Here is a 25930-nt window from a genome sequence, read left to right as displayed (position 1 = left end):
CTTACATAAATGAATGACCACAAAACAAGCACACATGGCCTCTCTCTCCCCCCCCCTCCCCCGGCCTCATATGCAGAGCCTTTCTGCCTGATCAATATTCATGTCAAAGCAATAGCTTGCCATAATTGTAACACTCATCATTATAATAATCAGGAGAATCAAAGAATGAATCGGCAGCAGCAGTAGCATCATTTCTGGAAATCAAATCCTGTGTCACGCTAATCAAAATAAGAGTGTCAACATTCACAATAGATGATGCAGAATAATCAAAGTCTCTGCTGGCATCAAGTGAATTCTACAGGAGGCAGAAACTGGATTTAAAGTGGATTCATGCTCTAGTGTGATGAGGCAGCCAGGAGGTGGAAGAGACCACATGGGGCATCCAATCCAGGTTTCTCCATGAAGCCCAAGGAGGCTGCCGTGACAAGGCCGCCTTGCAGGGCTGTTGGGCTCAAAGGTGGGCTGAGAGGGAGCCTGGCCTCCCAAGGCCTCCTCCTGGAGCCCACTCTGCCCACGGGGCCTCAGGAGCTGTGCTTCCCTCACAAAGAAGAAGTGCCCCAGTCCCGGCCAGAAGAGGCTCTGCAGGGGCAGAGAGAATGGAATAGAATTTGCAATTGTGCTTTTGCACAACAAAAGTATTTGCCTTCCCCCACACACACCACAACGCCACACAGAGGAGTGCGTTTTGGGGGGCCAAAGAGGCAGGCTGAGCCCTCCCAAGGGGTGGGTGTGCCCTTCCCAGCAAACGGTAAGAGTCTCCAAACAAGCAGAGATGTTAGTATTTTTCATGTCGCTTTCAGGTCTCGTTTTTGAAATCTGTCAAATGCAACATAACTCTCTCATGGCAAGATTTGGGGGGTGGCCTTGGCCTTCCTCTGAGGCTGAGAATGCCTGTCCCCAGGCCCCCCAGTGGATTTCTGGCCCTGTGTGTGGATTCAGACCCTAGTCTCTCTCAGAGCTGCAATCTCCAAAGAGACTTGCCAGGGAGGAGAGAGTGGCTCTTGCCCAAGGACACCCAGGGTGGGCCTCCGGGGCCACAGTCTGACACCTAAGCCCTATGCCATGCTGCACCAGTTCTGAGAACATGTATCTTGCCTGCTTTCCCTCTCCTGCCCCACTGTCTCTGGCATCCCCACAGGTGGCACCATGGGAGAGCAGGAGACCCTTCATGGCTGGCTGGGGCAGAGAGTTCCACTGCTGAACAGCTCCCTCACACAGTGAGGAAGCACAAAGCAAGCCTGCTCCCTCCTCCCTGACTTTCCCTCCATCACATCTTGATGCATGGCCCTCATTACGTCTCCTCTCAGCCTTCTCTTCTGCAGGCTAAACATGCCCAGCTCTTTAAGCCGCTCCTCATTGGGCTTGTCCTCCAGACCCTTAATCTTTTCCTCCTCTAGACACATTCCAACTTGGCAACATCTCCCTTCAATGGCGGAGCCCAGAATGGGACACAGTGTGATTCCAGGTAAAGTGGTCTGACCAAGGCAGAAGAGAAAAAGGGGGGGGGGGCATTACTCCAAGGCCTTTTTCACACGTACTGCTATTGAGCCCTTTGCTGTTCCTTGGAGGGATTCAGTTTCCAGACCTTTGACTTTTTGTTTGCTGTTCCATCTGGGCAGTGTCCTTCTTGAACTGTGGTGCCCAGCAGGCCAAGGGGAGAAGAACCAGGTGGGCAAGGGTCTAAATATTGGGGGGGGGGGAGTCAGAGGTCAAGGCATGGGCCTCTTTGTGTGCATGTGCATGCCTGGATGTGTCCCCCAGAGATCATCTCCTCAGGCCTTTTTTGGGGGGGAGGGGCAAGAGCAATGGGTCTCTCTAGACCCCCATTTTGGGCCAGAGGTCATGACCGTTGCTGCTCTCCTCATCCTTCTGCAGCCAAGGCAGGAGCCGCTCTGGCTCTTCCTTCTTTCCTTCCTTCCTTCCTGCGTCAGATGGCAAAAGGTTAAACAGTTACACCAACTCCTCCTCAATTATTCAAAATGTAGATAATTATGAGAGTCATTTAAATGAAATTAACTGAAAAGATGTGCCACTGCTCCCATTAATTGCCCAATATCTCCGTTTCCCCTAATTAATGACTCCTACTCCTAGGATATCATAGCTCCATCTCGCAAGAGAGAGAGAGAGAGAGAGAGAGAGAGAGAGGGAGAGCTCCTCATTCCAGCAAACAGCGTCATCATGGAGTCTTGTTTCTGGAGGAGGGAGGGAAGGAGGCCATGCATGTGCCTTTCTACAGCTGCTGTACACACATGTGCACAGAAACACGGCTCTTGAGCGCAAGAGGGTCTACCGTGAGCAAGACAAAGGTGCGCCTTTCTGCTCCGCTTCCTTGGTGACAAACACATTGGGCCTCAAAAAGGCTCCATGGTCCTTTCTGGGTTGCTATGGACATTGTGCCTTTTGGTCACCATACTAAGGTGCAGTTGGCGCATATTCTCTGGGGCAATGGATCCACACTCTTCTCTGAATACTACACACTGTCATTTGTACATGAAACATACAATGTGGGTCAAAATATGACTTCAAACCTGGAGACCAGGTCTCTGCTGGCATTTCAATGGGAGCCTCACTTCCCCTGCAGAAGTCCTTTGGTGCTTCTGCCACATTTAGAGAGACTATGAAATAATATGTGTCTGCCTGGGAGCCTCCTTCTCTGGAGGTTTTTTAACCAAATCTGGATGGCCATCTGTCAGGGGGGCTTGAGTGGTGTCTTCTGGTCTAGCAAAAGAAGTGGGATGTCCCTGAGGGACCTTTTGCGCTCTATGACTCTATGTGTACAGCTGTAGAAAGAGTTGTGCACAGGGATGCGCGTCACCCACCACCCTCAATGCGCAGAGGCCCAGTGTGTCTGCCCTTCTTCACACAGAGCTCCTGATCCATAATTATTGTGCACTTGCGGTGAGTTCCCCCTTGGTATTCTCACAAAGAAGCCAGTCAAATGTGGGCCGGACACCAGTGCTCCTCTGGGGTGGGCTGGGGCTTGGTTGGGGGGGCCCAACCGTCCCATGGCTCCTCCTCCACCCTCTCTGGTGGAGGGAGGTCAGCAGAGAGGGGCCCCAAAGAGGGTCCTGTCCTGGGCCTGTCGGGGTCATTCAGGACCTGCCCCAATGACCTAGACGATGGCCAGCAGATGGCACGCTGACCACATCTGCCGATGGGGCAGAATCGGGAGGGAGAGCTCAATATCCCAGAGGGCAGGATCAGGAGGCAACAGGACCTTCACAGGTGAGGGAGCCGATAGGCCAACCAAGTGAATGTCAACAGGCAGAAATAGATGGTAGGGCACAAACGAGGCCATGGAAGTGAACTGCACGGATGCAGGACGGGTGGGACGCAGCTTGAAAACAGTCTCTGGGAAAGGGATTGGGGAGTTTTCACTGACCACACTGAAAACGAGTCAAGAGTGGGATGCAGCACACAAAAAGGCCAATGCCAGTCTAGGCTGCACCCAGAGTTGTCCAGTGTCCAGAGTCCCCCCCCCCTCTCCCGCTTTGGCCAGACCTTCTCACCTTGAATGATCACAACCCTGCTTTATCGAGTTCTGGGCAAAGCAGCTGAAGAAGGCCATGACCGGGGAAGCCTCTCCTGGTCCCCTGAGAAGTGTGGGGCGAGGGGCCCTTGGCTGGGCCTGGGAGGGGGAGGCGAGGGCCGTCCAGAGGAGGCAGGGGAGGGGCTGGCCGGCGACCCTCCTGAATCTCCGCCCTCCTCGCCTGGCCAGACCTGAAGGGAACATGCGCAAAGGGTCTGTGAAGGAGGGGGGGGGGAGAAGGGAGGGGCTCCCAGGGGGCTCTGGGACCGAGCCCCCCCTCCCCCCCCGAAGCAGAGGTCCACTTCCGGCCAAGGGCCGCCCCCTCCCCTCGCCTCTGCCAACAGCCCTCCCCCTCCCCGACCCCCCTCCGCCCCCTGCCGGCCGAGACTGGAAGGCCACACACGAACGGGGTGGGGGGAGGATGGTGTGGTGAGGGGAGAGGAGGGGAGGGGGCAGTGGCGGGCAGGAAGGAAGGAAGGAAGGAAGGGAGGAAAGAAGGAAGGGAGGGAGGGGCCTAGAGCAGGGGCGCCCCTCTGTCGGAGAATCCGGGCTCACCTGGGGGAAAGACGAAGCCCTTTCTGGGAAAACATGCATCGGAATGTGTGCGTGGGGGGGGGGGGGGGGGGAGGAATCCCTTAGCCTGATCCTATCCCTAGCCTAGCTACTGATTGAGGACTGGAAACTGGATGGCACAAGAGACTTGTGATGAAGCCCAGCACCCTCCCCTTGTGGGCCAGAGGACGGGGTGCCGGGGGGGGGGGGGGTGGGGGGTGAGAAGGCCCTGCTCTCTTTCTTTCTCTGTCTCTCGTCCTGCCTGGCTTGGGCCTAAGCCCCACTCCGCAATCGCCGGGCCCACCAGGGGGAAAAAGGGGGGGAGGGGCAGGGCCGGGATGTCCTCGGGAGGTCCGCTTTCTCTCCTCGCGGGGGGGGGGGGGGCAGAGAAGCAGGAGGAATGGGTCACAGAGGAGGAGACGCTTTCCTTCCTTCGTCCGTCCCTTCAGGACCCTGGAGAGCGGCGGCGGCGGCGGCGGGAAAAGCGAAGGCGGCCGTGGAAGCGGAGGGAGTCTCGCGCGGGCCCGGGCCCTTCCCTCCTCGTCCCCCCCCCCCCCCATGAGGCCTCTTGGAGGCCCAAACCGCCCCGCGCCCCCTCCCCCCCAGGGCCGAACTCCAAGACGCAAAGTGGCGCCAAAGGAAGGCCCTTCTAAAGAGACACCAACGAAGGGGCAGGAAGGGATCCGGCGCAGGAGGGGCAGGCTGTGTCCGAGGCAAGGGTCGCCCCCCCCTCCCCTCGGCCCCCCTCCCTCCCTCCCTCCCTCCCCTCCCCCCTCCTCCTTCCCTTCTTCCTCTTTTCCTGGCGGCGCGGAGGAGCGGAGTGCGGGCGCGGGGCGGCGGCGGCGGCGCCTTTATGGCGGAGGCCTGGAGGGTCGGGCGGGCGCGCGCACGCAGGGAGGGGAGGGAGGGAGGCGCGCGCGGGGCGGGGCGCGGGGCGGGGCCTGTCTTTCCCCTCCTCTCCCCTCCCCTCCCCTCCCTCCGCAGGCCCCGCCCCGTCCTCTCCCCTCCCTCCCTCCTTCCGCGGGCGGCGTCGGCACCGGCTGCCTCGGCGCTTCCCGGCGCCCCTCCCTCCCTCCCTCCCTCCCTGCTTTTCCCGTTCCTTCGGACGGACTGCGGAGGAGGAGGAGGAGGAGGAGCCGCAGGAGCGGCGGGAGAGGCGGCGGGAAGGAAGGGAAAGGGAGGGAAGGAGAGGCGAGGCGGCACCGGCGTTCCTTCCGTCCTCCTTCCGGATCTCCCGTGATGGGCGCCGGCGGTGCCTTCTTCGTCTTCTTCTTCTGCGGCGGAAGCGGAGGAGGGGGGCCCCGGAGAAGGGGCGTCGGGAGCCCACCTGCCCGTTGAGACGCGCATCCATCCATCCATCCCGCCGCAGGAGGAGGAGGAGGAGAGAGGAGGCGGCGGCGCGGATGTGAGGAGCGGCGGCGGCGGCGGGAGGCGCTCGAGATCTATCCGCGGAGGAGCCGCGCCGCTCCGGACCCCGAAGGCGGAGGAGAACGAGGAGGGGGAGGGGAGAAGCCCACCCGCCCTCCCTCCCTCCCTTCCTTCCTGCCTTTCTTTCCGGGGAAGAAGCCTCGGCGGCGGCGGCAAGGTCACCCTCGGCGGCGGCGGCGGCGGCTCCTCTTCTTCCCTCCCTCCCTCCCCCTCCCTCCCCCGCCCCCCTGCTGCCGGGCCGCTCCTTCTGGATGGGGGGCGGCGGAGGCGGGGCGGCGGCGGCGGCGCGGAGGCGGCATCAGCACCCGCGCGGGAGGGGAGCGGGGCACGGCGGCCGCGGAGACGAGGGAGCCCGCCCGCGCCCCCGGCCCGGCCCCCGCCCTCGCCCCCTCGGCCGGCTTCTTCTCCCCGCCCGCCTCTGCCGCCCCGCGCCCCTAGGATGCGGCTGGGGCCCCCGCGCTGCTCACGGGCCGCTGTGAGGAGGAGCCGCTCGCCGCCCGGAGAACCGCCCGGAGGAGAGCCAGCCCGGAGGCCCGACGCCCCCCGAGGAAGAGGACCAGGAGGAGGAAGGAGGAGGAGGAGGAGGAGGAGGCTTCCCCGGAGGAGGCAGGTGAGACCCCCGCCCCTCCCCCTCCCCGCATTGCAGACCCGTCCCCGTTCCGGAGAGAGGCCTGACCAGGGGGGGAGGGAGGGGCAGCACGGAGAGAGAGAGAGAGAGAGAGAGAGAGAGAGAGAGAGAAGCATTCACCCCCGGGGAGGGGGCTCCCAGCGCCCCTCCCTCCCTCCCTTTCTCCGTCTTTATTCCGTCTCCGGCCGAAGGGGGCGCTCCAAGGCCGCCCGGAGGGGGGGGGCGCCGAGGTGGAGGCTTGGGCTGGGTGGGGGCGGGGATCCTCCACCCTCCCCCTCCCCCACCCCTGAAGGGAAGGCCCCGCCCGCAGCCCCTCTCCCCCTCCCCCATCAGCACCGGGGGGGGGGGTCTGACTCAAGATGGGGGGGGGAGGCGGCGGCGCGTGCCTGGGTGCCAAGTGGGAGTGGGGAGATTGCCCCCCTCCCTCCAGTTTCTTGCTCGCTTTTCCATCCGGAGGGCGCTCTTCCGTTTTCAAAGGTGTCTGGGAGGGAGGGAGGGAGGGAGGGGTCTTCTAGGGGGCGGGGTAGGCCTCCACGCCCTTCACCCCAAGCGCCGCCTCCTCCCCCCTTCCCCCCACCCTTCATGTTAGGGGCCGAAGAGCCGGTGTTCCCCCCCCCCCGTCCTGCCTCGCGGGGCTGTGGTCGAGGCTTGGCTGGTTGGTTTGCGGAGCCCACTTCCCCTCCACCCCAAGGGGGGGTCCCAGGGCGGACCCAGAGGGGCAGCAGTCTCATGCCACGGACATACATACATACATACATACAGTAAAAATAAGCATATGCATTAAAATCAAAAGTCAGCAGCAATATCCAAACAATTACTAAAATCAAGTCAAGTCACAGGGCGGGGGGGGGGGGTCTCTTGCCTTGCCCTCCTTCTCTCCTTCCCCATTGTCTTCTTTGGGGGAGTCTTGGGTGTGTGTGTGTGTGTGTGTGTGTGTTCCAGAGCAGGGGGGCAGTGCTGGGAGGGAGGGGGTGGCGGGGGTCTGGGGGGTGAGGCTGGAATGAAGGGCCCCTCCGGCCATCTCCGCTCCCTCTGAGGGGGGGGGGGCTCACCTCCTCTGCCTGACATTGGGGGGGGGGAGGGATCGCCCCTGATGCCTGAGGGGGGCATCCTTGGAGTGAGGAGGGGGCCGTGGTGCTCTTTGGGTCTCTTCTGTGGCTCTTCCCCCCCCCCCTCCCTGCCTGCCTTCCTCCCTTCCTTCCTTCTTTCTCCTTTTCCCTCCTCTGTTGCCCTTGAGCCTGAAATAGATGCTGCTCCCAAGCAGAACAGGCGCCTTCCTCCTCCAAACATTTGCAATGATGGGGGGGGGGGAGGAGGGGGGGAGGCAGGAGGCGATGGCAGGAGACACACGTCCCCCTTTGTGCAGCCCTCCCCACCTCTTCCTCCCGCTTGCATATTCCTCATGTAGCAGGAATACATCTGTGCATTTCTTGCTTTGGGAAGCGGGGTTTGCCTAGAGCGGGTCTGAGAAAGAGAGAAGACGGGGTTTGGCTGAGGGTGGTGGTGGTGGTGGTGGTGGGGGGGGGGGGGGTTGGGGTTGCACTCTCAGAGAGAGAGAGGTGGGGAGAGGAAGTGGGGCAGTGCCTGATGGGGCGGGGGGGGGGGGGGCGGGGGCAGAGGGCACCTGCCTTTGACTCCCAGCGCAGAGGGGCAGCGGATGGGCGCTTGTGGTTACAGCCTCTCCTTTACATTGGCAGCAAGGCCTCCTTTTGGGGCCAGCCCTGGAAAGCGGTCCTTTGGGGGGTACCCTCACCTGGCAGAGAATCATGGAATAACAGAGTTGGAAGAGACCACGTGGGCCATCTAGTCCAACCCCAAACTGCCATGCAGGAAAAGCACCATCAAAGTAGCCCTGACAGGTGGCCATCCAGCCTCTGTTTGAAAGCGTCCAAGGAAACAGATGTGCCTTAATGTTTGTGGATGGTTTCCCAAGCCGCTGAGATGTCCAACACAGGAGCCCCTCACCTCTGAGCGCCCTTGTGGAGGCTGTGGGGGTGGGCAGAGGGACTAGGGAGTGAAGTCTTCTTCTTGGGAAGTTTGGATTCAGAGGCTGGGTGGACATCTGTTGAGTCTGCTTTGAATAATAATAATAATAATCACAACAACAACATTAACAATAACTACTTTATCTTTGAGCCCCGGTGGCGAAGTGTGTTAAAGCACTGAGCTGCTGAACTTACAGACCAAAAGGTCCCAGGTTCAAATCTCAAGAGCGGAGTGAGCGCCCGCTGTTAGCTCCAGCTCCTGCCAACCTAGCAGTTCAAAAACATGCCAAATGTGAGTAGATCAATAGGTACTGCTCTGGCGGGAAGGTAACAGTCCTCCATGCAGTCATGCCAGTGGCCACATGACCTTGGAGGTGTCTACGGACAATGCCGGCTCTTCGGTTTCAAAATGGAGATGAGCACCAACCCCCAGAGTCAGACATGACTGGACTTAACGTCAGGGGAAACCTTTACCTTTACCTTTTACTTTATCTTTAGACCCTGCCACCATCTCACTGTAGGGACTTGGGGGGGGGGGGCTTACATGTGGGATCAAGCCCAGAGCAACAACAGTTTCCCAAATGAAAACACAGTTAAAAATGTAAAAAACGTATAACAATCTAATTAAACAATTAAAAACAGCAGGGTATAAAAACGTCATTAAAATGTATCACAAACAAATCTCCACAACCAATAACCAGGAATATGGTGGGCATGATCAGACTTAAAAAGGGTTGGGTCTGGACTTGTGCAAAGACAGAACTCTGGGGCCAGGGCTGGGGGTCAAGCACAGAGTGCAATCCATCACTCAGTTAGGGCTGGGCATTCATGAATGTGCCTGGCAGGGCCCATTGGGGATAGCCCCCCCCCCCCACTCCATGGGCACTGGAGGTATATGGAAGGGGAGAGGGGGGGCCTGGGGCTGCCTGAGCCACCCCTTCTTTCTCTCTCTCCCCCCCCCCCCCCAACAGAAGTTTGTGGGATTCCTCTGCAGTGTCCCTGGGGTCTTGTGAGGAGGACAGTCTTAGGCTGGACCTGCCCCTCCCCCTGGGCAAGGCCCAGACTGGCCAGGCATTGTTGTTGCTGTTTATCAGGCCTTTGTGTCCAGGGGTCCCAGGGCAGCCTCTCAGGCGAGGAACCCAGCGGAGCTTAGAGCCTCAAGAAGGAGCAAAACAGGCTGGGGCAGAAAGACCCCCCAGGGAAGCTTGGATCTAGCTCTGTGGTTGCTGCTGCAGAGGAGGCCCTGCACTCAGGCCATGGCTGGTGTATTGCTTGAGGCGCTCCTTCGAGGGGCTTGTTCTCAGGGTGTTTGGGCTTCGAGTGGGGAAAGGGGAAGGCAGAGGGGGGCCACACCAGCGCCTTGGGGTCACCCCAGAAACCTATTGGCTGGCAGATCTCACTCCAGTCACCCAAGGGCTGCATTTTGTGTTACTTGGGCTTCTGTTTGGCAATGGACGATGCTGCAGTCATGCAATTAATAATAATAATAATAATAATAATAATAATAATAATAATAATAATAATCCAGCATGTCTATCTTGTTTGCTGTGTCATAATAAAATAATAATAATCCAGCATATCTATCTTGTTTGCTGTGTCATAAAATAATAATAATAGTACATCACACAGTCCTAGATGCTTGGGAAATGTTCGACTTGTGATTTTGTGATATGAAATCTGGCATATCTATCTTGTTTGCTGTGTCATACAATGTTGTTGTGTCAATAATAATAATAATAATAATAATAATTTATTGGTATTCCGCCCTCTCTCCCCAAGGGGACTTAGGGCGGATTATCCAGTGAATCCGGTGGAGTCATGTTTTTAAGCAGAAGCTGGATGGCTCTCTGTCGGGAGGGCTTGGATTGGTCTTCTTGTTGGGCAGAATGAGGTTGGGCAGACGGCCTTGCAGTTGAGGGCCAGGGGCTGAGGATGGTTTGCCTGGCACCCTCCCCCCAGTCTCTCTCTATTGTGAATGGACAAGAGATGTTTTGGAGATCTAAATGGGCGCCTCTTGACCCAGGGCTGGACTGGTTGGTTGGTTGGTTGGGGGCTTCTGGAGGGATTAGAAGGTGAAAAGGGCACGGAAGAGTAAACAGATTGATTCACTCATGACTGCGCTGACAAATCCTGTGCAATTGCTCTGACAATGGAAAGGAAGTATCTCTTGGCATTTTGAGTGTCACTTTTCCACTGAAAGGGAAATGGAGGGAACTGGGACCGTGCCCCTTCCTCCCCAAAAGAGAAGACAGAGGCCCTTGCCCGAGTTACTATTCTGTAACAGTGTTGTTCAAACCTCATTAGTGACTGAACTATCATGCTTAAAAGATACAGTAAGAAAGCAAAGTCTCTTGTACCTGGGTTCATAGAATCATAGAATCATAGAATAGTAGAGTTGGAAGAGACCACATGGGCCATCCAGTCCAACCCCCTGCTAAGAAGCAGGGTTGTTGTATGTCTTTCAGGCTGTGTGGCCCGAAAGACATACAACAACCCTGTGATCCCAGCCATGAAAGCCTTCGACAACACATTGAACATCTCTTGTACCTGTTTGCATTCTATTACAAACCTGACATTCAGGCTACTAACGTGTGTCGGTTCTTTATTGGAGCTGTAGAGTTTCACAGCCTTGTTTTGAGGGCACTGGCCTGCATTTGCAAGTGGCATTGCATGGAAATCCTCAGGTTGCTTTGGGGTGAAAGAACTTGTCTTGGAGCCACAGAATATTCCAGATGGATGTTCAGGTTGGCCATGTGGAATGATAGAACCATAAAGTCATAGAGTTGGAAGAGGCCACGTGGACCACCTAGTCCACCCCCTTCAGCCATGCTGGAAAAGTGCAATCATAGTACAGTCAGTGTCATCCAAGCCCATTTGGATACACAGGAAAAGAGACCGCTCTGGAGCTGGCCTGAAAGATGCCCACCAGACCTGTGTCCACCGCTCTCCCATTGGTTTCCCTGTGGAACACCTTTGAGTGGTAGGAACTTCTTCTTAATCTTGAGGTGCCATCTCTTTTCCTGCCTTTGTGGCTCCATTGTGTCTCAGTCTCTGGAGCAGCAGAAACCAATTGACCCCATCTAGAATGGGACATCCTTCCCAATATTTGCACTTGGTGCTCATGTTTCTTTCTCTCAGTTGCCTCTTCCGCAGGCTAAACACTTCCTAAGCCACTCACTCCTCAGAGGGATCCATAGTTTCCAAACCTTCGGCCATTTTGGGGGCCCTTCTTGGGACACCTCCTAGCTTTTCCATCTTCTTCTTGACCTGCTGCACCCAGAACTGTACATATCACATTCTGATTCCAGTTGAGCCCTGGCCAAAGCAGAAGAGAGTGGGATGACGACTTACCTCCGTGTAGATATTATATTCGTATTGATGCAGCCCCGAATCCTAATGGTCTTTTTAGCGGCTGCTTCACACTCCTGGCTCATGTTCAGGCTGTGGCCGCCTAAGACTCCTAGATCCCCTTCCAGCCGTGTCTCATCACTCCCAGTTCTGTGCATTCCATGTTGATTGTCAGGTGTGGCATCATACATTTCCCCCTGTTGAGCTCTCAGAGAAAAATACTCGTTTGCCTCATTATTTGGTATTTTACACTTCTGCCGTGCCTTCCCTTCCTCAGGTGGCAAGCGTGGCTCTCCTCGGTGCCCTACACGTTTTCTGGAATTAAGACACAGGGCTTTGCAACAGAAAAAAAGGGAATGAAAAACATTTTTTTAAATTTGGAGATAATACCTCTTGGGATGTATCTATACTGTGAAACGAACAGGATTTGCTCCTCCCCCCCCCCCCTTATCTTCCATGGCTCAATGCTATGGAATCCTGGGAGTGGTAGTTTTGCAAGGTCTTTATCCTTCTCCGCCGTGGAGTGCTGGGGCCTCACTAAACCACAACTCCCAGGATTCCATAGCTGAGAGCCATGGAAGTTGAAGCTGTGTCAGACTGCAGATGCCCCTGGCCCTCCATTTTGACTCTGTGTCCATCTTCTGCTGGGAGAGCGAAGGAGTCCAAGACAGGCGTCTCTCTAAGGTCTCCAACAGAACCCTGTGATCGCTTTCTGAGAAGGGAGATTGCACTGGGGCTCCAGGCCTTCCTAGAGATACCGTATTAATCAGACCTGGGAGTAATTACATCTGCCAAAGCTGAGCCCACCAAATGTACTCAAAACAACCCTGCGGGGTGGGTGTGTCTTTGTGGAGACGCCAGCATTGATCTCCAGAGTCCAGCACAGAAATGGCATTCATATTTTACACCAGTCTCAATATCTTGTAACACATTTTGTGTTTTCACTTCCGCCTTATGGTTGAATATAACTCAGGTTTGCAGGAAGGGAGCAGAGCCAGAAGCCCGAGGCCTGTGCCTTGAGGGAGGGCCATTGCTGGCAGCCATTCGTCGCCCCACTTTCCCCATGGGTTCTTCTAATTTTCCTTCCAGATGAGCCCCATTGGAGGCCATCACTGTACCTTCTGGCCATGCAATAAGACAGAGTTGGAAGGGGTTTCCCAGAGGCCATCTAGTCCAACCCTCTGGTTAATCTAGTTAGTCAAGTCTAAAATTCACTCAAAAGCTGCACCCCTGTAACTTTCTTGAGGGATGTAAAGAGGATGGTCATGCCCCCCCTGAATCTTTCTTCACCAAACGGAACAAGCTCAAGCTCAGCTCCGCCAGCTTTTCCACCCAAGTCTTGTCCTCCATCCCTCATCTCGTCCTTCTGGTCCTTCTCTGATTCTGCTCCAACCTGTCTCCATCCTTCTTGTAATTAGGGGGTCAGTACTGAACTCAAGACTCCAAACGATGTCTCCCCAGCACAGAATAGAAGGGGCTTCATGGGCACTTTGGCTCTACTCATACAAGCTAGAGTTGCATGCATCTTCTTTGCTGCAGCACCACACTGTTGGCTGAAGTTCAGTTTAGGATCAAGAATAATCCCAAGGTCCCTCTCCTGTGTAGTACTGCTGAGCCAGGCATCCCCCACCCCATATATGTGGATTTGTTTTGTGTGTGGCTTAAATGGAGGATTTTGCACTTCATGGCATCTGAATGGGAAGGGATCACGAGGGCCATCCAGCCCAACCCTCTGCCTTGCGTGTTTCTATCGAATTTGATTAATTATCTAGCTTCATCAGCATTCTCCAGACTGTCCCCTCCCCCTCCCAGTTCGGTGTCATCTTCAAACTTTGGTCAAAACATTGGACCGGATGAGTTCTAGGCCAGAGAGAGGTCTTCTGGAGCCTCCTTCCAGCCTGAAGAGCAGCCTTTGATGATGGATCTTGAGTACGCTTCTCCCAGCCAATTAGGGGTCCATCTGATGGTCTCTCCATCTACTCCACATTCAATCCGTTTGCCAATCAAAATGTCACGGGGGCTTTATCAAACGCTTTGCTGAAATCCAGATAAATTACATCTGCAGCACTTCCTCCATCTACTACTGAGATTGCGGCCTGATTAAGAAAAGAAAGAGATGAGATTAATCTGGCAGGGTTTGTTCACCGCAGGCCCGTGGTGGCTCCCCCGATCAATCCCTGCCTTGTCTTAGAGATGTTTGCAGGCAGATTCTGGGATCAGCCGTTCTAATACTTTTCCTGGCCTTGAGCCCGTGGTTTCCAGGATGCTCTTCTTGCACTTTTGGAGAGCTGGGCAGGGCTTGCCTTTCTCTGCTCCTCTGATGGCAAGTGGTTCAGAGAGGAGGGCATCAAGCCCTTTGGGGGCGAGTCCTCTCACTGACAGCCCTCTTCCTGTCAATCTCCTTCTGCCATCCCTTCAAGGTCTCCCCCACTGAATGGAAGCACACAATCCTTGCTTTTTGGGGAAAAACCCAGAGTGAAATAGGTATTGATCCCGCTTGCCTTTTTGTTGTGGCCGGTTAGCAGGTATTAGCGAGTTGAGCCTGCTGTGATGTTGCATAAAGAAGGCCCTTCTCTGGTCCCTCCTGGATCGTCTCCTCCCAACCGTTCTGCTCCCTTGTTTGAGGCCAAGTCTTCAACAGGAGTTCCCTTCACTACACTTCTCCAGGGACAAAGCAAGATGTTGGAGATCTCCTCATTTCTCTGAGAATTTTATAGAATCCTAGAGTTGGAAGGGAACCCCAGAGGCCATCCAGTCCAACCCCCTTCTGCCAGGAAGGAACATGCAATAGATACACATCCAACCTCTGTTTAAAACTGTCCTCTGTCAAATAGCTCTTATCACCAGGAAGGTCTTTCTCATATTCAGGTGGAATCTTCTTTCCTGCCATTTGTGTATAGGCGGGTGCCATTGCCCCCAAGACAGAGGAAACCAAACTTGCCCCGTCCTCAATGAGCCTTCCTTTCGAACATTTAAACCTGGCTCTCATGTCCCCATTTGTGGCGGTGTGTTTGTGCCTTCCCCATCCCCCCCTTATGCCACCCCTCAGAGCTCCCTTCTCCTCCTCCGGCTGCCTTTCTACCTTTTCACCAAAAGTGGGCTTTTCATGGTTGGGGTTGAGACTTTCATTTGCCTCATTTTTTTTTGGGTATCATCAGGAATTGGCAGCAGCAGGATTGCTATGTTTTTGTTCCTCTTTGGACGGTTCTGGGTCCGAAACTGTTGCCAAAAGGAGCCTCCTCTGGGTCAAAAATGGCGCCTCTATCTAATGAGGCAAATCCCCTCCAATCCCATCGGGTATTTGAATGAGATTTACTTTCCAGAAGCTTCATGCACACAGTTACGTAGCATCTGGGTGATCTCCTGCACATGTGCACACATGCATGCTTCCATGTTTCTAGGCTGCACTAGTTGGAGTCTAGCCTCCAGATCGAGGGAGGTCTCTTCTGCTTTGGCCAGACCTTCTCACCTGGAATAACAGCCCTGTGTCCAGTTCTGGGCAAAGCAGTTCAAGAAGGAGATGGACGAGATGGAAAGTGTCCAGAGAAGGGCCACCAAAAGGGTCAAAGGCCTGGAAGCCAAAAATCTTCTGGGGTGTGGCTGAGGGAACAGAGGATGTTTAGCTTGGAGGAGAGAAGGCTGGGAGGAGGGGCCTTGTTTAAAGGCCTGGGAGGATGTCACAGTGAGGAGGGGGCTGCAGAACCTAGGACACAATGTAGCAATGGGCCCAAGCTGCAGGGAAAGAGGTGCCACAGAAATGTTTAGAAGACCTTTGTGACAGTTAGAGTTGTTTGGCAGTGGAATGTGCTTCTCCGTAGTCTGGTGGAGTTTCATCTGGAGGTTTTGAAGCGGAGGCTGGATGGGCCTTTGCCAGGAGGGCTTTGTCTGTGCATTCCTGCCTGGCAGAAATGGAATTGGGTTGGATGGCCCTTGAAGTCTGTGCCAAGTATGAGATTGTATGATTCCCTCATGAGGGCTGAGATGGTGTCAGAAGGGAGCTGGACTAGATGGCCTTTGGGGGCCTCTTCCAACCCTGGGATTCTCTGATTCTGAGCAAACACCTGCTTCCTTCCCTGTTCCCTTTGGTGTCCTGCCAGCTGGCCTTGGACCCCTTTGGCCCCCTTTTTGCAAGGTGAGTGTGAGCCTGGCTGGCCACTTTCTAGAGAGGCGGAACCAGAGGGCAGGAGGGGTGTGTGTGTGTGTGGGGGGGGGAGGGGGTCTGTTCATGGACTGAAGGGGCTGATGGGGGTTCTCCGGTGGGTCCCTCCTGCCCCTCGGTGTCTCCCTCTGGTCTCTGAGGCCCCTTTTGCCCCGTCCCCTTGTGCCCCCCAAATACGTTCAGGCCGTGCGCCTCATGCGCGTCCTTCCTGCCCCTGCAGCCGCCGAGAGGGACGGGAGGCGTCACGTCCGCACACGCCTTTCCCTTTCTGTTTTCTGGTGTGTTTAAAGAATGTTTTATTGATGATCCTAATGTTTTTGGCGATAGGCTCCTTGCAATCCATTCTTCATCCCTGAAGCAATCTTCCTACGCAATCTCTGCCGCTCTCCTTCTTACGGCGGCGGAGAGGCCGGGGGAGGAGACACAGCGGCAACAGGGCCTCAGCTCTAGAAAGCGGCACTCTGCCCATGCTCAGGGGGCAATGGTGTCCATGTGGGGAGCGGATGGTGCAGATCCAGGATGGAGAATGGGGGGGAGGGCGGACCAGGCAAGGGTGGGGTTTCCTTGTTGAACAAGAGCCGGCAAGGGACCTCAAAAGGAGACCCACCCGCTGCTCTTTGTGGGCTTGGGGAGCGTGGCTTTTTTCACGACTGAGAGTCAATGTGTGAACATCAAAGCATCAATAAAAAGTAAAGGAGTCACACCAGATGATTGTGAGCTGATCCTCAGCACCTGGAAGGATTGACTCGAGTGTGGCTTGGAATCTGTGTCAAAGGCAAGCAGAGAACTGTTAAGGGCAAGCAATCTGGTAAAAGTCAGGGAATAAAAACCTCTGTGTTTGGATTGGGTTTTTAGTATGCAGTTTGACACCAAGTGTGTTTGTGTGAGAGTTTGCATTTGCATATGTGCCCAAAGCACACTGCGGGAGGGGGTCAGCCAAAAAGGAGGTGAGGACCCCCCCCCCCCCCAGAATATGGAGAGATGGGAGGGGAGCATTTGGGGAGCGGAGCAAAGTGGGGCGGGCACGACATGCAGAGGGAGCCAGGAGACGTGGCCGAGGGAGATGGGTGCAATGCACACGCCCCGTCATGTGTGCACACCTGTGTGCAATGCTCACCCTGACATAAGCCCCCATCAGTCTGCAGCTCACATCTGCATACAATGGCCCTGCATGTAGACAATTTCACAGAATCATAGATTGGGAAGAGACCACCATGGCCATCCAACCCAAGCCCTTCCTGCCTTAAAGGAATCCACAATTGAACCCTCCTATGTTTCCCAAATGCACACTTTGTGCCAAACTGCCTCGTCTAAGAGTCTTCTCCAGGGCCAGGAGCACAGCCCTGCCTTGGCTTCCCTGGGCCTTGCTCCAGCTGCTCTGGGTTCAAGAGCCCTCCTGCCCTGGGTCCACGCTGGGCCTCTGCCTTGTCCTCCGACTCAGGTCACTCCCAGCAGTTCCTAACTGGAGCCTTCTGGAGCCATTTCATCTCGCTCCCCTCTCTGCCTCCCCCTAATTAGATGGCTAATTGGTAGGCTAATGGAATGATTAACACCTTACTTTTCTCCTGAGGGGCCCCAGGGCACTTCCAGCAGCATCCCTCTTGGCCTTTCTGCCCCTTGATCCTGGCCTCTCTTTCCCTGTGTATGTGTCTGTGTGTGTGGGGTGGTGGTGGTGGTGGTTGTCCAGAAAGAGCCTGACCAATCAGGAGGAGAGAAGGAAGGGCCGCTTGGACTTGCAGGGCTGGAAGGAACTTGCCAAGGCTATCTAGTCTAATGCCAGGAAACCTGCCCCTGAAGCCCTGAGACGGGTGGCCTGAGGAGGAACCCAAGAGAAGGAGGCTTCTCTGATGTTCTTCTTAAGCCTTGGCTGGAACTCCCATTTCTGTCATTTGTGAGGCGTTCCGTGTGTGTTGGTGGGAGGTGCTTTGCCCTTGCCATTGCATTGGGATGCTGTGAGGGAGGTTCTGCCTTTGTGGGGAGGCCCTCAGACCTCAGGAAGGAAGTCCTGGACTTTTCCTATGGGGATTGTTCTTCTCAACTGCCGTCAGGTTGACTGACTCCTGGCGTCCCACCAAGGAGGGACCTCCAAGCCCTCCGTTCCTTAGCTGCCCTGCTCAGTCAGGTCTTGCACACTTGGCTTCCCTGGTTGAGTCCATACACCTGGAATGGAATCTTCCTCACTTCCTGCTGCCTTGTGTCTTTCCAAGCATCATTGCCCTTTTCAGTGAGACCCACAACAGCGTCAGGTTGGCCATCTGGCCTTCCCAGGGAAGTCCAGGCTTCCTTTCCTCTGGACCCATGACGTGGTCTTTCTGGTCACCCATGGCATCCATAGATCTCCCCTTCAGCCCCACATTTCAAAGGACTTGGCTTTCTTCCTATCCACTTTAATCACTCTCCAGGTTGGGCCGTTCTAACTTTAGGATTCACTCATGTTTCAGGACCTTGGCCAGTTCCTCCCTGGCCGCTCTTCCAAGTCCTCCTCCTCTTCTTCCTCTGATTCCTTGACTCATTCTGATGATAGACTGAGCCAAGGGATGGGAAAACTTGGGAGTATTCCAATGCCTCCACTTTCTCCTTTGAATATATACTACTGGGAATTAGAATTTCCCAGAGAAAACAGAAACACTACAATTGTTAGGGATGGGCCTTCTTTTGTCAGAGTCTCAGAGAGGAGCCTGCCTCCATCTCCGTTACTTCCCTGAACTGAAACAGACTCAAAATGGACAACACCAGCAGGTTCAGGTTGCAAACCTAGAAGAAGTTACTAATGGCTTTCACATTTACATATTCATGGAGTAGGCCTAAGAGCAGATGAGTTAAAAGGAAGGGAGCTCTACTCACAGGAGGGAGGTGGAGCTGGCAGGGAAGGATGCCGGGTGTTCCCTCAAAGCTCTGCAAACGGTGTTTCCTTCGTGTTCAGCACAATGTACTGGTTTGGGGGCTGGACTCTGGAGGCCGGGGTCCGAACCCCCTTTAATTGGCCATGGAAGCCCACTGGGTGGCCTCAGGCAGGGCACACTCTCTCAGCCGCAGAGGGAGGCAAAGGCAGCACATCTCTCTAAGGAAACTCAGGGGTGGCATATGCCGGAAATGCCTTGAAGGCACACAATCACATTGCTCAGCTGTAAACCTACTTTTGCACTTTCTGCCTTCAATTTTTTCTGACGAGCATTCCAAGTGTTTGCTGTTTTCTGCTGGTAGGAGGATGTATATTTTGAATTATTGATGGTCCTCCCTGCAGTGGACTCCTTCCTCTGTATCTCCTCCTGCTTGACGTATGACATGTTCCGCATCCAAGTGGGACCCACAGGGTGATCAAACGCATCTTTGCTTGGCCTTCTTTGCCGGCTGGAAACCCGTCCTTTTCTTCCCGTTCTGTCCTGCGTCCAGGCTATGCGTCAGAGCAGTGAAATGGTGGCAGAGCAATTTCCGTAAGAGACATCCATGGCTTTTCATGATCTACGCAATCAAAGGCTTTGCTGTAATTATAAATTGCAGGCTGATTCTCTCCTGAAATTCTTCGGTGAGCTCCATTATGCAGTGCATATTTGCAAAGCGATCTTTCCTGGGGATTGGAATGTATACTGAGCCTTTCTGATCCGTGGGCCATTGATTTGTTTTTCAATGTATTGGCGGATGTCGGGTAGAACTAGAGTGGATTTTGCCCCCTAGTTTGAAGGAGCTCTTTCGGTCTGTGGCCTCTTCCTGGTGACTTTGGCCTCACTCTGTGCACAAACACACACTCGTGGGGAAGGCTTTGCACTCTTGATGTGGGCAGAAAGGGAGGATGTCTTCTTCTTCCACCTCCAGGCATTTTCTGAGAAAGCATCTGATGGGGGGGGGGAGGGAGGGAGGGAGGAGTAAAGCTATTTTTGCCAGAGAGGGACGGCCAAGCCTTGATTCATCCTGCCTCCACGCTCCCGCCCCATTTATTTATGAAGCAGCCGTCTGATTCATTCCCTCCCACCCCAGGACTTCGTGGCCGGTGGGCCCACAACCAGCTCCCAGTGAAGCCTCCCCACACATTCGTTCCCCCCCCCCCCACGGTTGTTATGTTGGGACTTGCTGCCGTGTCCCCCATTTCCAAGTAGCCCAAAAACCCCTTCAGGGTCTCTTATCCAACCAGACTCTGGAAGCCAAGGAGATCATTCAATACATGTATTTGGACAAAACTCTCTGCTGGGTATGAAAAGTGCCACACACACAGCTGAGAGTTGCTTAGCTTTAAGGCCAAACTCTGAGCATACTTGGAGCGTGCGCACACAAGTTTTTTTCTCTGAACTTTGCCTCATCTTTTCTCTTCCCTTCTGGCATCTCTCTTATCAGTGTTGTCTCGGAAGTGGTTTTCCTTCTTGCACCTGCGGTGTTACTAGAGTGAACTTTTCCCTAGGCTTGAACTCTCCTCTCTTTTTGGTCTCTCATTTCTGTTCTGTTGCACAGCACATGCCAGACCTTTGTCTATTTTCCCAATCTCTTTTCCCTTCAGTTGTCCTTTTTTTTTTTACATTTTTAAATTAATTTATCAATCAAAATGCACCAGTATACATTCTTTCCTTATTTTACAATATCTTAAGACATATCATATTGTGTACAATCTGACATTTAAAAAATCAAGAACATTTTAAAGCATATTTCTTATCAGTTTTTCACTTTTCCATTACAACTTTACTACATATCCCTCTACTACACACCTTTAATCTATTTATAGGTAAAGTAAAGGTAAAGGTTTCCCCTGACGTTAAGTCCAGTCGTGACTGACTGGGAGTTGGTGCTCATCTCCATTTCTAAGCCGAAAAGCCAGCGTTGTCCGTAGACACCTCCAAGGTCATGTGGCCGGCATGACTGCATGGAGCGCCGTTACCTTTCCGCTGGAGCGGTACCTATTGATCTACTCACATTGGCATGTTTTCGAACTGCTAGGTTGGCAGGAGCTGGGGCTAACAGCGGGTGCTCATTCCGCTCCCGGGATTGAACCCGGCACCTTTCGGTCTGCAAGTTCAGCAGCTCAGTGCTTTAATGCACTGTGCCACCGGGGCTCCTAATTTACTTATACATGTTTTATTTTTTATTATTATTGTTATTATTATTATTTAAATCATTAATTTATCAGTCAAAATGTATAAGTCCTGAGGCCACTGTGTTCTTTTCATTGTGGGCCCAGGGAAAGCCCATTGTGCCTCAGGTGTTGCGAAGGATCCGGCAGGATTCAGCTTCAGCTTCAGCAGCAGAAGAGTCTAACAGCCTCATCACATGATTAGAGCCTGAATTCACTTTAAATCTGGTTTCTGTCTCCTGCAGAATTCTGGGGTTTGTAGTTTAGTGAGGCCCAGGGCTTGTCTGGCTGAGCAGTTCCATGCTCTAGTGGGATGAATCCATAGAATCATAGAGTTGGAAGAGACCACATGGGCCATCTAGTCCAACCCCCTTCTGCCCTGCAGGAGAGGCCCAATCAGAGGAGCAGGAGGAGGAGGGGGAGGCTGAGATGGTGGGACTCCCAGCTGAGCCTTCACGCCCCCCCTCCAGACCAACACTAAGGAGCAGAGGACAACCTTGTTACAGTCTAAACCAGAGCTTTCCAGTCGTTTCATGTCAGCGACACAATTTTTAGACAGGCATCATTTTGCAACACAGTAATTCAGTTTTGCTAGCAGACCAGAAGTTAAACCAGGCATGGGCAAACTTGGGCCTTCCCTCCAGGTGTTTTGGACTGCAATTCCCATTTCCGTTAGGCTGTTAGGAATTGTGGGAATTGATGTCCAAAACACCTGGAGGGAGGGCTGAAGTTTGCCCATGTCTGGGTTAAACCACTCCCTTCTAAGAGATACGGATACATACCTAAATTGTAATAATTGAATGTATGGGGACACAACCTATCTCATGAAAGCTTTTCATTTATATTTTCTAAAAATAGATCATTTATTGCTTATTTCACAGACTCAGAGGTTTCGTGCTGCGTTTGCGCGACACACCCACACATTGCAGTGACACACTAACATGTCATGGCACACAGCTTGGAAAACTCTGGTCCAAGACTGGGGTGGATGGCTTGTAAAGGCATGCTCCTGGGCACCTGAGCCCCTGTGCATGCATGCCGTGCCCGACCCAGCTGGCCTTCCCTTTGGGCCAAAGGGACCGGGATGCGCTTGCCCAGGGGTTGGTCTAGATGGCCCTTGTGGTCCCCTCCAACTCTGTAATTCTGGCTGAATTTAGGAATAAGATGGGCTCAGTTTGATGGAAGTCAGTGTCTCTCCTTCCTTCTTCCTTCCTGTTGCCCTGGGGCCAGAGAGCCACCTCAGGATGACCAGTTCTCACCACGAATTTGCTTCCCATATGAAAAAAATGATTGGATAAAAGTGTGGCATGTGTGTCAGTATTTAACACCAAGTGGCATTGTTGTCGAGCAAATGTCTGCTGTACGACCACAGTATGTGTGTGTCTCTTTGGGGGGCTTGGAATTGGAGCTGGTTCCCACCCAAAACAGGCCCCCTTTCCTATTGTAGGCTGTGTCTTGAAGAGAGTTGTGTGTGTGTGTGTGTGTGTGTGGCTGGGAGGGCCGTCTTTGTGTGTCTGGTCCTTGTGTCTTTCTCTTTGCCTTTGGGACTTGTTTGGAGGCGGAAGCAGCGCAGGCAATGCTTCCTGCCCGCCCAATGTTTCCATGAAGGCTGGACAGCTCCTTCCTGGCTCCCCTCTTTTGGGGAAGGAGGGTCCAAGGGTCCCAAGGGCCCTTCCCACCTGAGACCAAGTCCAGCTGTTTTCTGTGGGAAGAAAAGCAGGCTGGAGAGGAAAGGCAGCAGGAACACCATGCAACCCTTTGGGGCCCCCAAAATGTCAGCTTGGGCATTTGGCTAAAGACTCTCTTAAGTCAGGAGTTGGAGGTCTGGCTCTTAAACACCCAGGTAAGGGAGGCAGCATTCCGGGGATTTTGAAAATGGAGAAACGTACTCTTCAGAAGCAGAAAATGCTTCATTCATAATTCAGCGTATGGAGTCGTGCTGTTTAGCATATTTCAGGCTGCGTTTGTACAGTGTATATGAAACATAAATGAACGTAGTGTTTACGCTGGGTCCCACCTCCCAAATGTCTCATGATGCAAATGTGAGCGGCAGGGCCCTCTTGGCCCCAGAGCTGCACATGTGGCCTGGGCCTCATGTGCCTCAGCCCCAGGAGTTATGGTCATCTGTCGGGGGTGCTTTGATTTTCCTGCTTCTTGGCAGAATGGGGTTGGACTGGATGGCCCATGAGGTCTCTTCCAACTCTAGGATTGTATGAACAAGACTCAAAGCTGTTTTCCATGCAATGGACATCTACACTATGCCACATGGATCCCAGCATTTTGAAGGCATTGCGCCCCACTTTTTCTCAAGGAGGAAGTAGGTCGTCAGTGGTTTTTACTTTCCCATCGCTTCCAGTGCAGTAGACAGATAGATAGACAGACAGTGGACCTTTGGAAGAAACGAGGCAAAGTAAATGCGCGCAACCTCTTGAAAGACTGGGATCTCCACCTCCATGGCCTCACGATGCCGCAGTTAAATCCAGGCTGAATGTCACAGAGGTACAGAGAGAGGGAAGATGTCTCTTTGATGGATGGACTTCCTGGGAAGTTGAAAGTGGGGCGCCTGCCTCCCGGGAGTGCTTTCTCCGTGGCCTCATGCTCAGGCAGTATTGGGTTGGGCTGGATGGCCCCTGGGGTCCCCTTCTGGCTCCCTCTTTGGGAAGGGAGCAGAGACTAGGATGACAAGCCATAATGTGTGTGTGTGTGTGTGTGTGTGTGCGTGCAGGAGGTGGCATTGCAATGAAACTCCCTCTGAGCCCCCGGATTCCAATCCCCCCCCGCCTGCCCCACCCCCTTTGGAGCCTATCTCTAAGGGAGGCCTTCCTGCGACTTGGGTTGGGTGCCCCATGGGCACTGTGGGCCCCTCCCAGGGGTTGCCATTGCTGCCCAGAGGGATGCTGCCTCTCTCCTCTGCCCCGGAGCCCCCCAGGGTGGCCCTTTCCCCCAGACTGGGCTCGAAGGCTTCCTGTCCGTGAGCAGCCTTGGGCCAGAACCCCTCAGGGAGATGAAGGACCACCCAGAGCAAGAGCTCCCTTGCTGGAAAGGATGCACATTTTTATCTGGTGCAAAATGTCTGTATTCTGATTAGGGCTGTGGACGTGGAGTTGAGCGTGTGGTGACGCCATTGTGCATGCAAGTGCACACTTGGTTATGCAGCCATTTGCAGGCAGGTGAGGGGGGAGAGGCCGAGCAGTGCTGTGACCAGACCCCTCCCCCCCGGCTCCTCAGGCGCCTTTCATAAAGCAGTCAATCCCTTATGAAAGGTTGGAAGAGGCCCCGAGGGCCATCCAGTCCATCCCCATTCTGCCATTCAGGAACACACCATCAGAGGATTGCTAGTGGTTCTGAATAACTTCTTCTAGTTCTTTCAATACTTTTGGAGGAAGTCCATCTCTCCCTGGACTTTTGAATCCATTTAGATTAGCCAGATATTCCTGTGCTGCCTCTTTACCTATTCTGTGCTGCATTTCCACAACTGCGTCCTTTGCTACATCCTCCTCAATTGAGCGCTGTTTATCTTTTGGGAGAAAGGGGACTGAGGCAAAGAAGTTGTGGAGCAGCTAAGCCTTTTCTCAGTCCCTTGTGAGCATTTTGCCATCCTCTGTACACAGCAGTCCTCCCATTTCTTGTTCTTCCTTTTGCTACAGACAAAATAAAAAGCCCCTTTTGTTGTCATAAATCTCTTTCACAAGCCTGAGCCCATTCTGTGCTTTAGCCTTTTGGACCTTTCCCCGACATATGCTTGTTATTCGTTGGAATCTCTCTTTGTTGATTTCTCCCTTTTGTCATTTGTTGGCTGTCTGTCTTTTAAAGCTTAGCTCAATTGAAAGTTCAATTCACATCAATTCTGGTTTCTTTAGACTCCTCCTGTTTTTATTTCTCATTGGAATTGTTTGAAACTGTGACTCCAATGTTTTGTCAAAAGCTTTCATGGCTGGAATCACAGGGTTGTTGTGTGTTTTTCGGGCTGTATGGCCATGTTCCAGAAGCATTCTCTCCTGACGTTTTGCCCATATATATACCTCACAACCTCTGAGGATGCCTGCCATAAATGTGGGTGAAACATCAGGAGAGAATACTTCTGGAACATGGCCATACAGCCCAGAAAACACACAACAACCCGGTGACTCCACTATTTCACTTTTCAAAATCTCCCATCTATCCTGAATTCCCTTCTCTCTTAATATTCCTGACCATAAGATCGTGCTCAGTGTTTCTCTTGCGTTTACTGAAGTCATCTTTCCTAAAGCCTAGAATGGGTTTCTGACTCTGCTTGGCTTCCCCTTTCTGCTGTAAAACAGACTCTACCCTGTTTCCCCTAAAATAAGACATCCTCAGAAAATAAGACCTAGTAGAGGTTTTGCTGAATTGCTAAATATAAGGCCTCCCCCGAAAGTAAGACCCAGCAAAGTTTGTGTTTGGAAGCATCTCCGTCAAACAGAACACCAGAGCTTGCAGGATCAGTAAATATATGCTCCATAGATTGTTGTACATGGAAATAATGGTAGTAACAAGAAATTCTTGATAAGATTCACAGTTTGTTTGGTTCTGCTGGTTTGTGATGACCACTACTGTACAGTATATAATAAATGTTCATTTTTTTTGTTCAACAATAAATGTGAATTCTTCATGGAAAAATAAGACATCACCTGAAAGTAAGACCTAGCACATCTTTGGGAGCAAAAATTAATATAAGACACTGTCTTATTTTCGGGGAAACACGGTAGTAGAAAATGAATGGCCATCTGTCGGGAGTGCTTGGACTGTGTCTTCCTGCCTGGCAGAAGGGGGTTGGGCTCGATGGCCTTTGAAGTAAGCCTCTTCCAAATCTGTGATTCTGCTTTTGATCCTCAGTGTAATGTTTCCCAATGCTCTTTTATTAGCCCTGCGTTGAATGAGATGCTTCCGTTAATGGGTTTTTCCTAAACTCCATAATGTTCCTTCCATTAGGAGAAGTTTCAATGGTACAGAAATACCTCAGCTGAAAAAAACTCTGCTGAAGAAGCTCCTTTTTGCAAAATCTCTCAAAGCCCCGTTCCTCCTCCTCTGCCTCTTTGGAAACCTTTTTAGCAGCATCAGCATTGGGATGGCGACCAAGGAGGGCTGGAGAAAGGCACGCTTTCTTTGTTGAGTGGCTGCATGGCTTGTAGAGTAGACGCTGCTGCAATGAGGTTTGAGGTGAGAAAGGATCAAAGTCTCCTCCATCCCAATCTACATTAGTTGTGTGTATCTCCCCACACTTACT

General features: G+C 53.4%; 1 protein-coding gene across 3 annotated transcripts in view; it reads left to right on the top strand.

Annotated features, from left to right (window-relative positions):
• The first annotated feature begins 5976 nt into the window (after positions 1–5976).
• Positions 5977–25930, top strand: part of lrfn5 (leucine rich repeat and fibronectin type III domain containing 5) — a 55414-nt gene continuing 35460 nt past the window's right edge. For 2 of the 3 annotated variants that reach the window (XM_062968748.1, XM_062968746.1), the window contains exon 1: positions 5982–6119. The gene's annotated coding sequence lies outside the window, so the exon portion shown is untranslated. Of the gene's footprint in view, positions 6120–25930 lie in introns of all 3 variants that reach the window. The other variant, XM_062968747.1, reaches the window with a different exon arrangement.

The sequence above is a fragment of the Anolis carolinensis genome, chromosome 1 (assembly GCF_035594765.1).
Source record: "Anolis carolinensis isolate JA03-04 chromosome 1, rAnoCar3.1.pri, whole genome shotgun sequence".
In the NCBI taxonomy this organism is placed as follows: Eukaryota; Metazoa; Chordata; class Lepidosauria; order Squamata; family Dactyloidae; genus Anolis; species Anolis carolinensis.
This window is presented reverse-complemented; position numbering and strand designations above follow the sequence as displayed.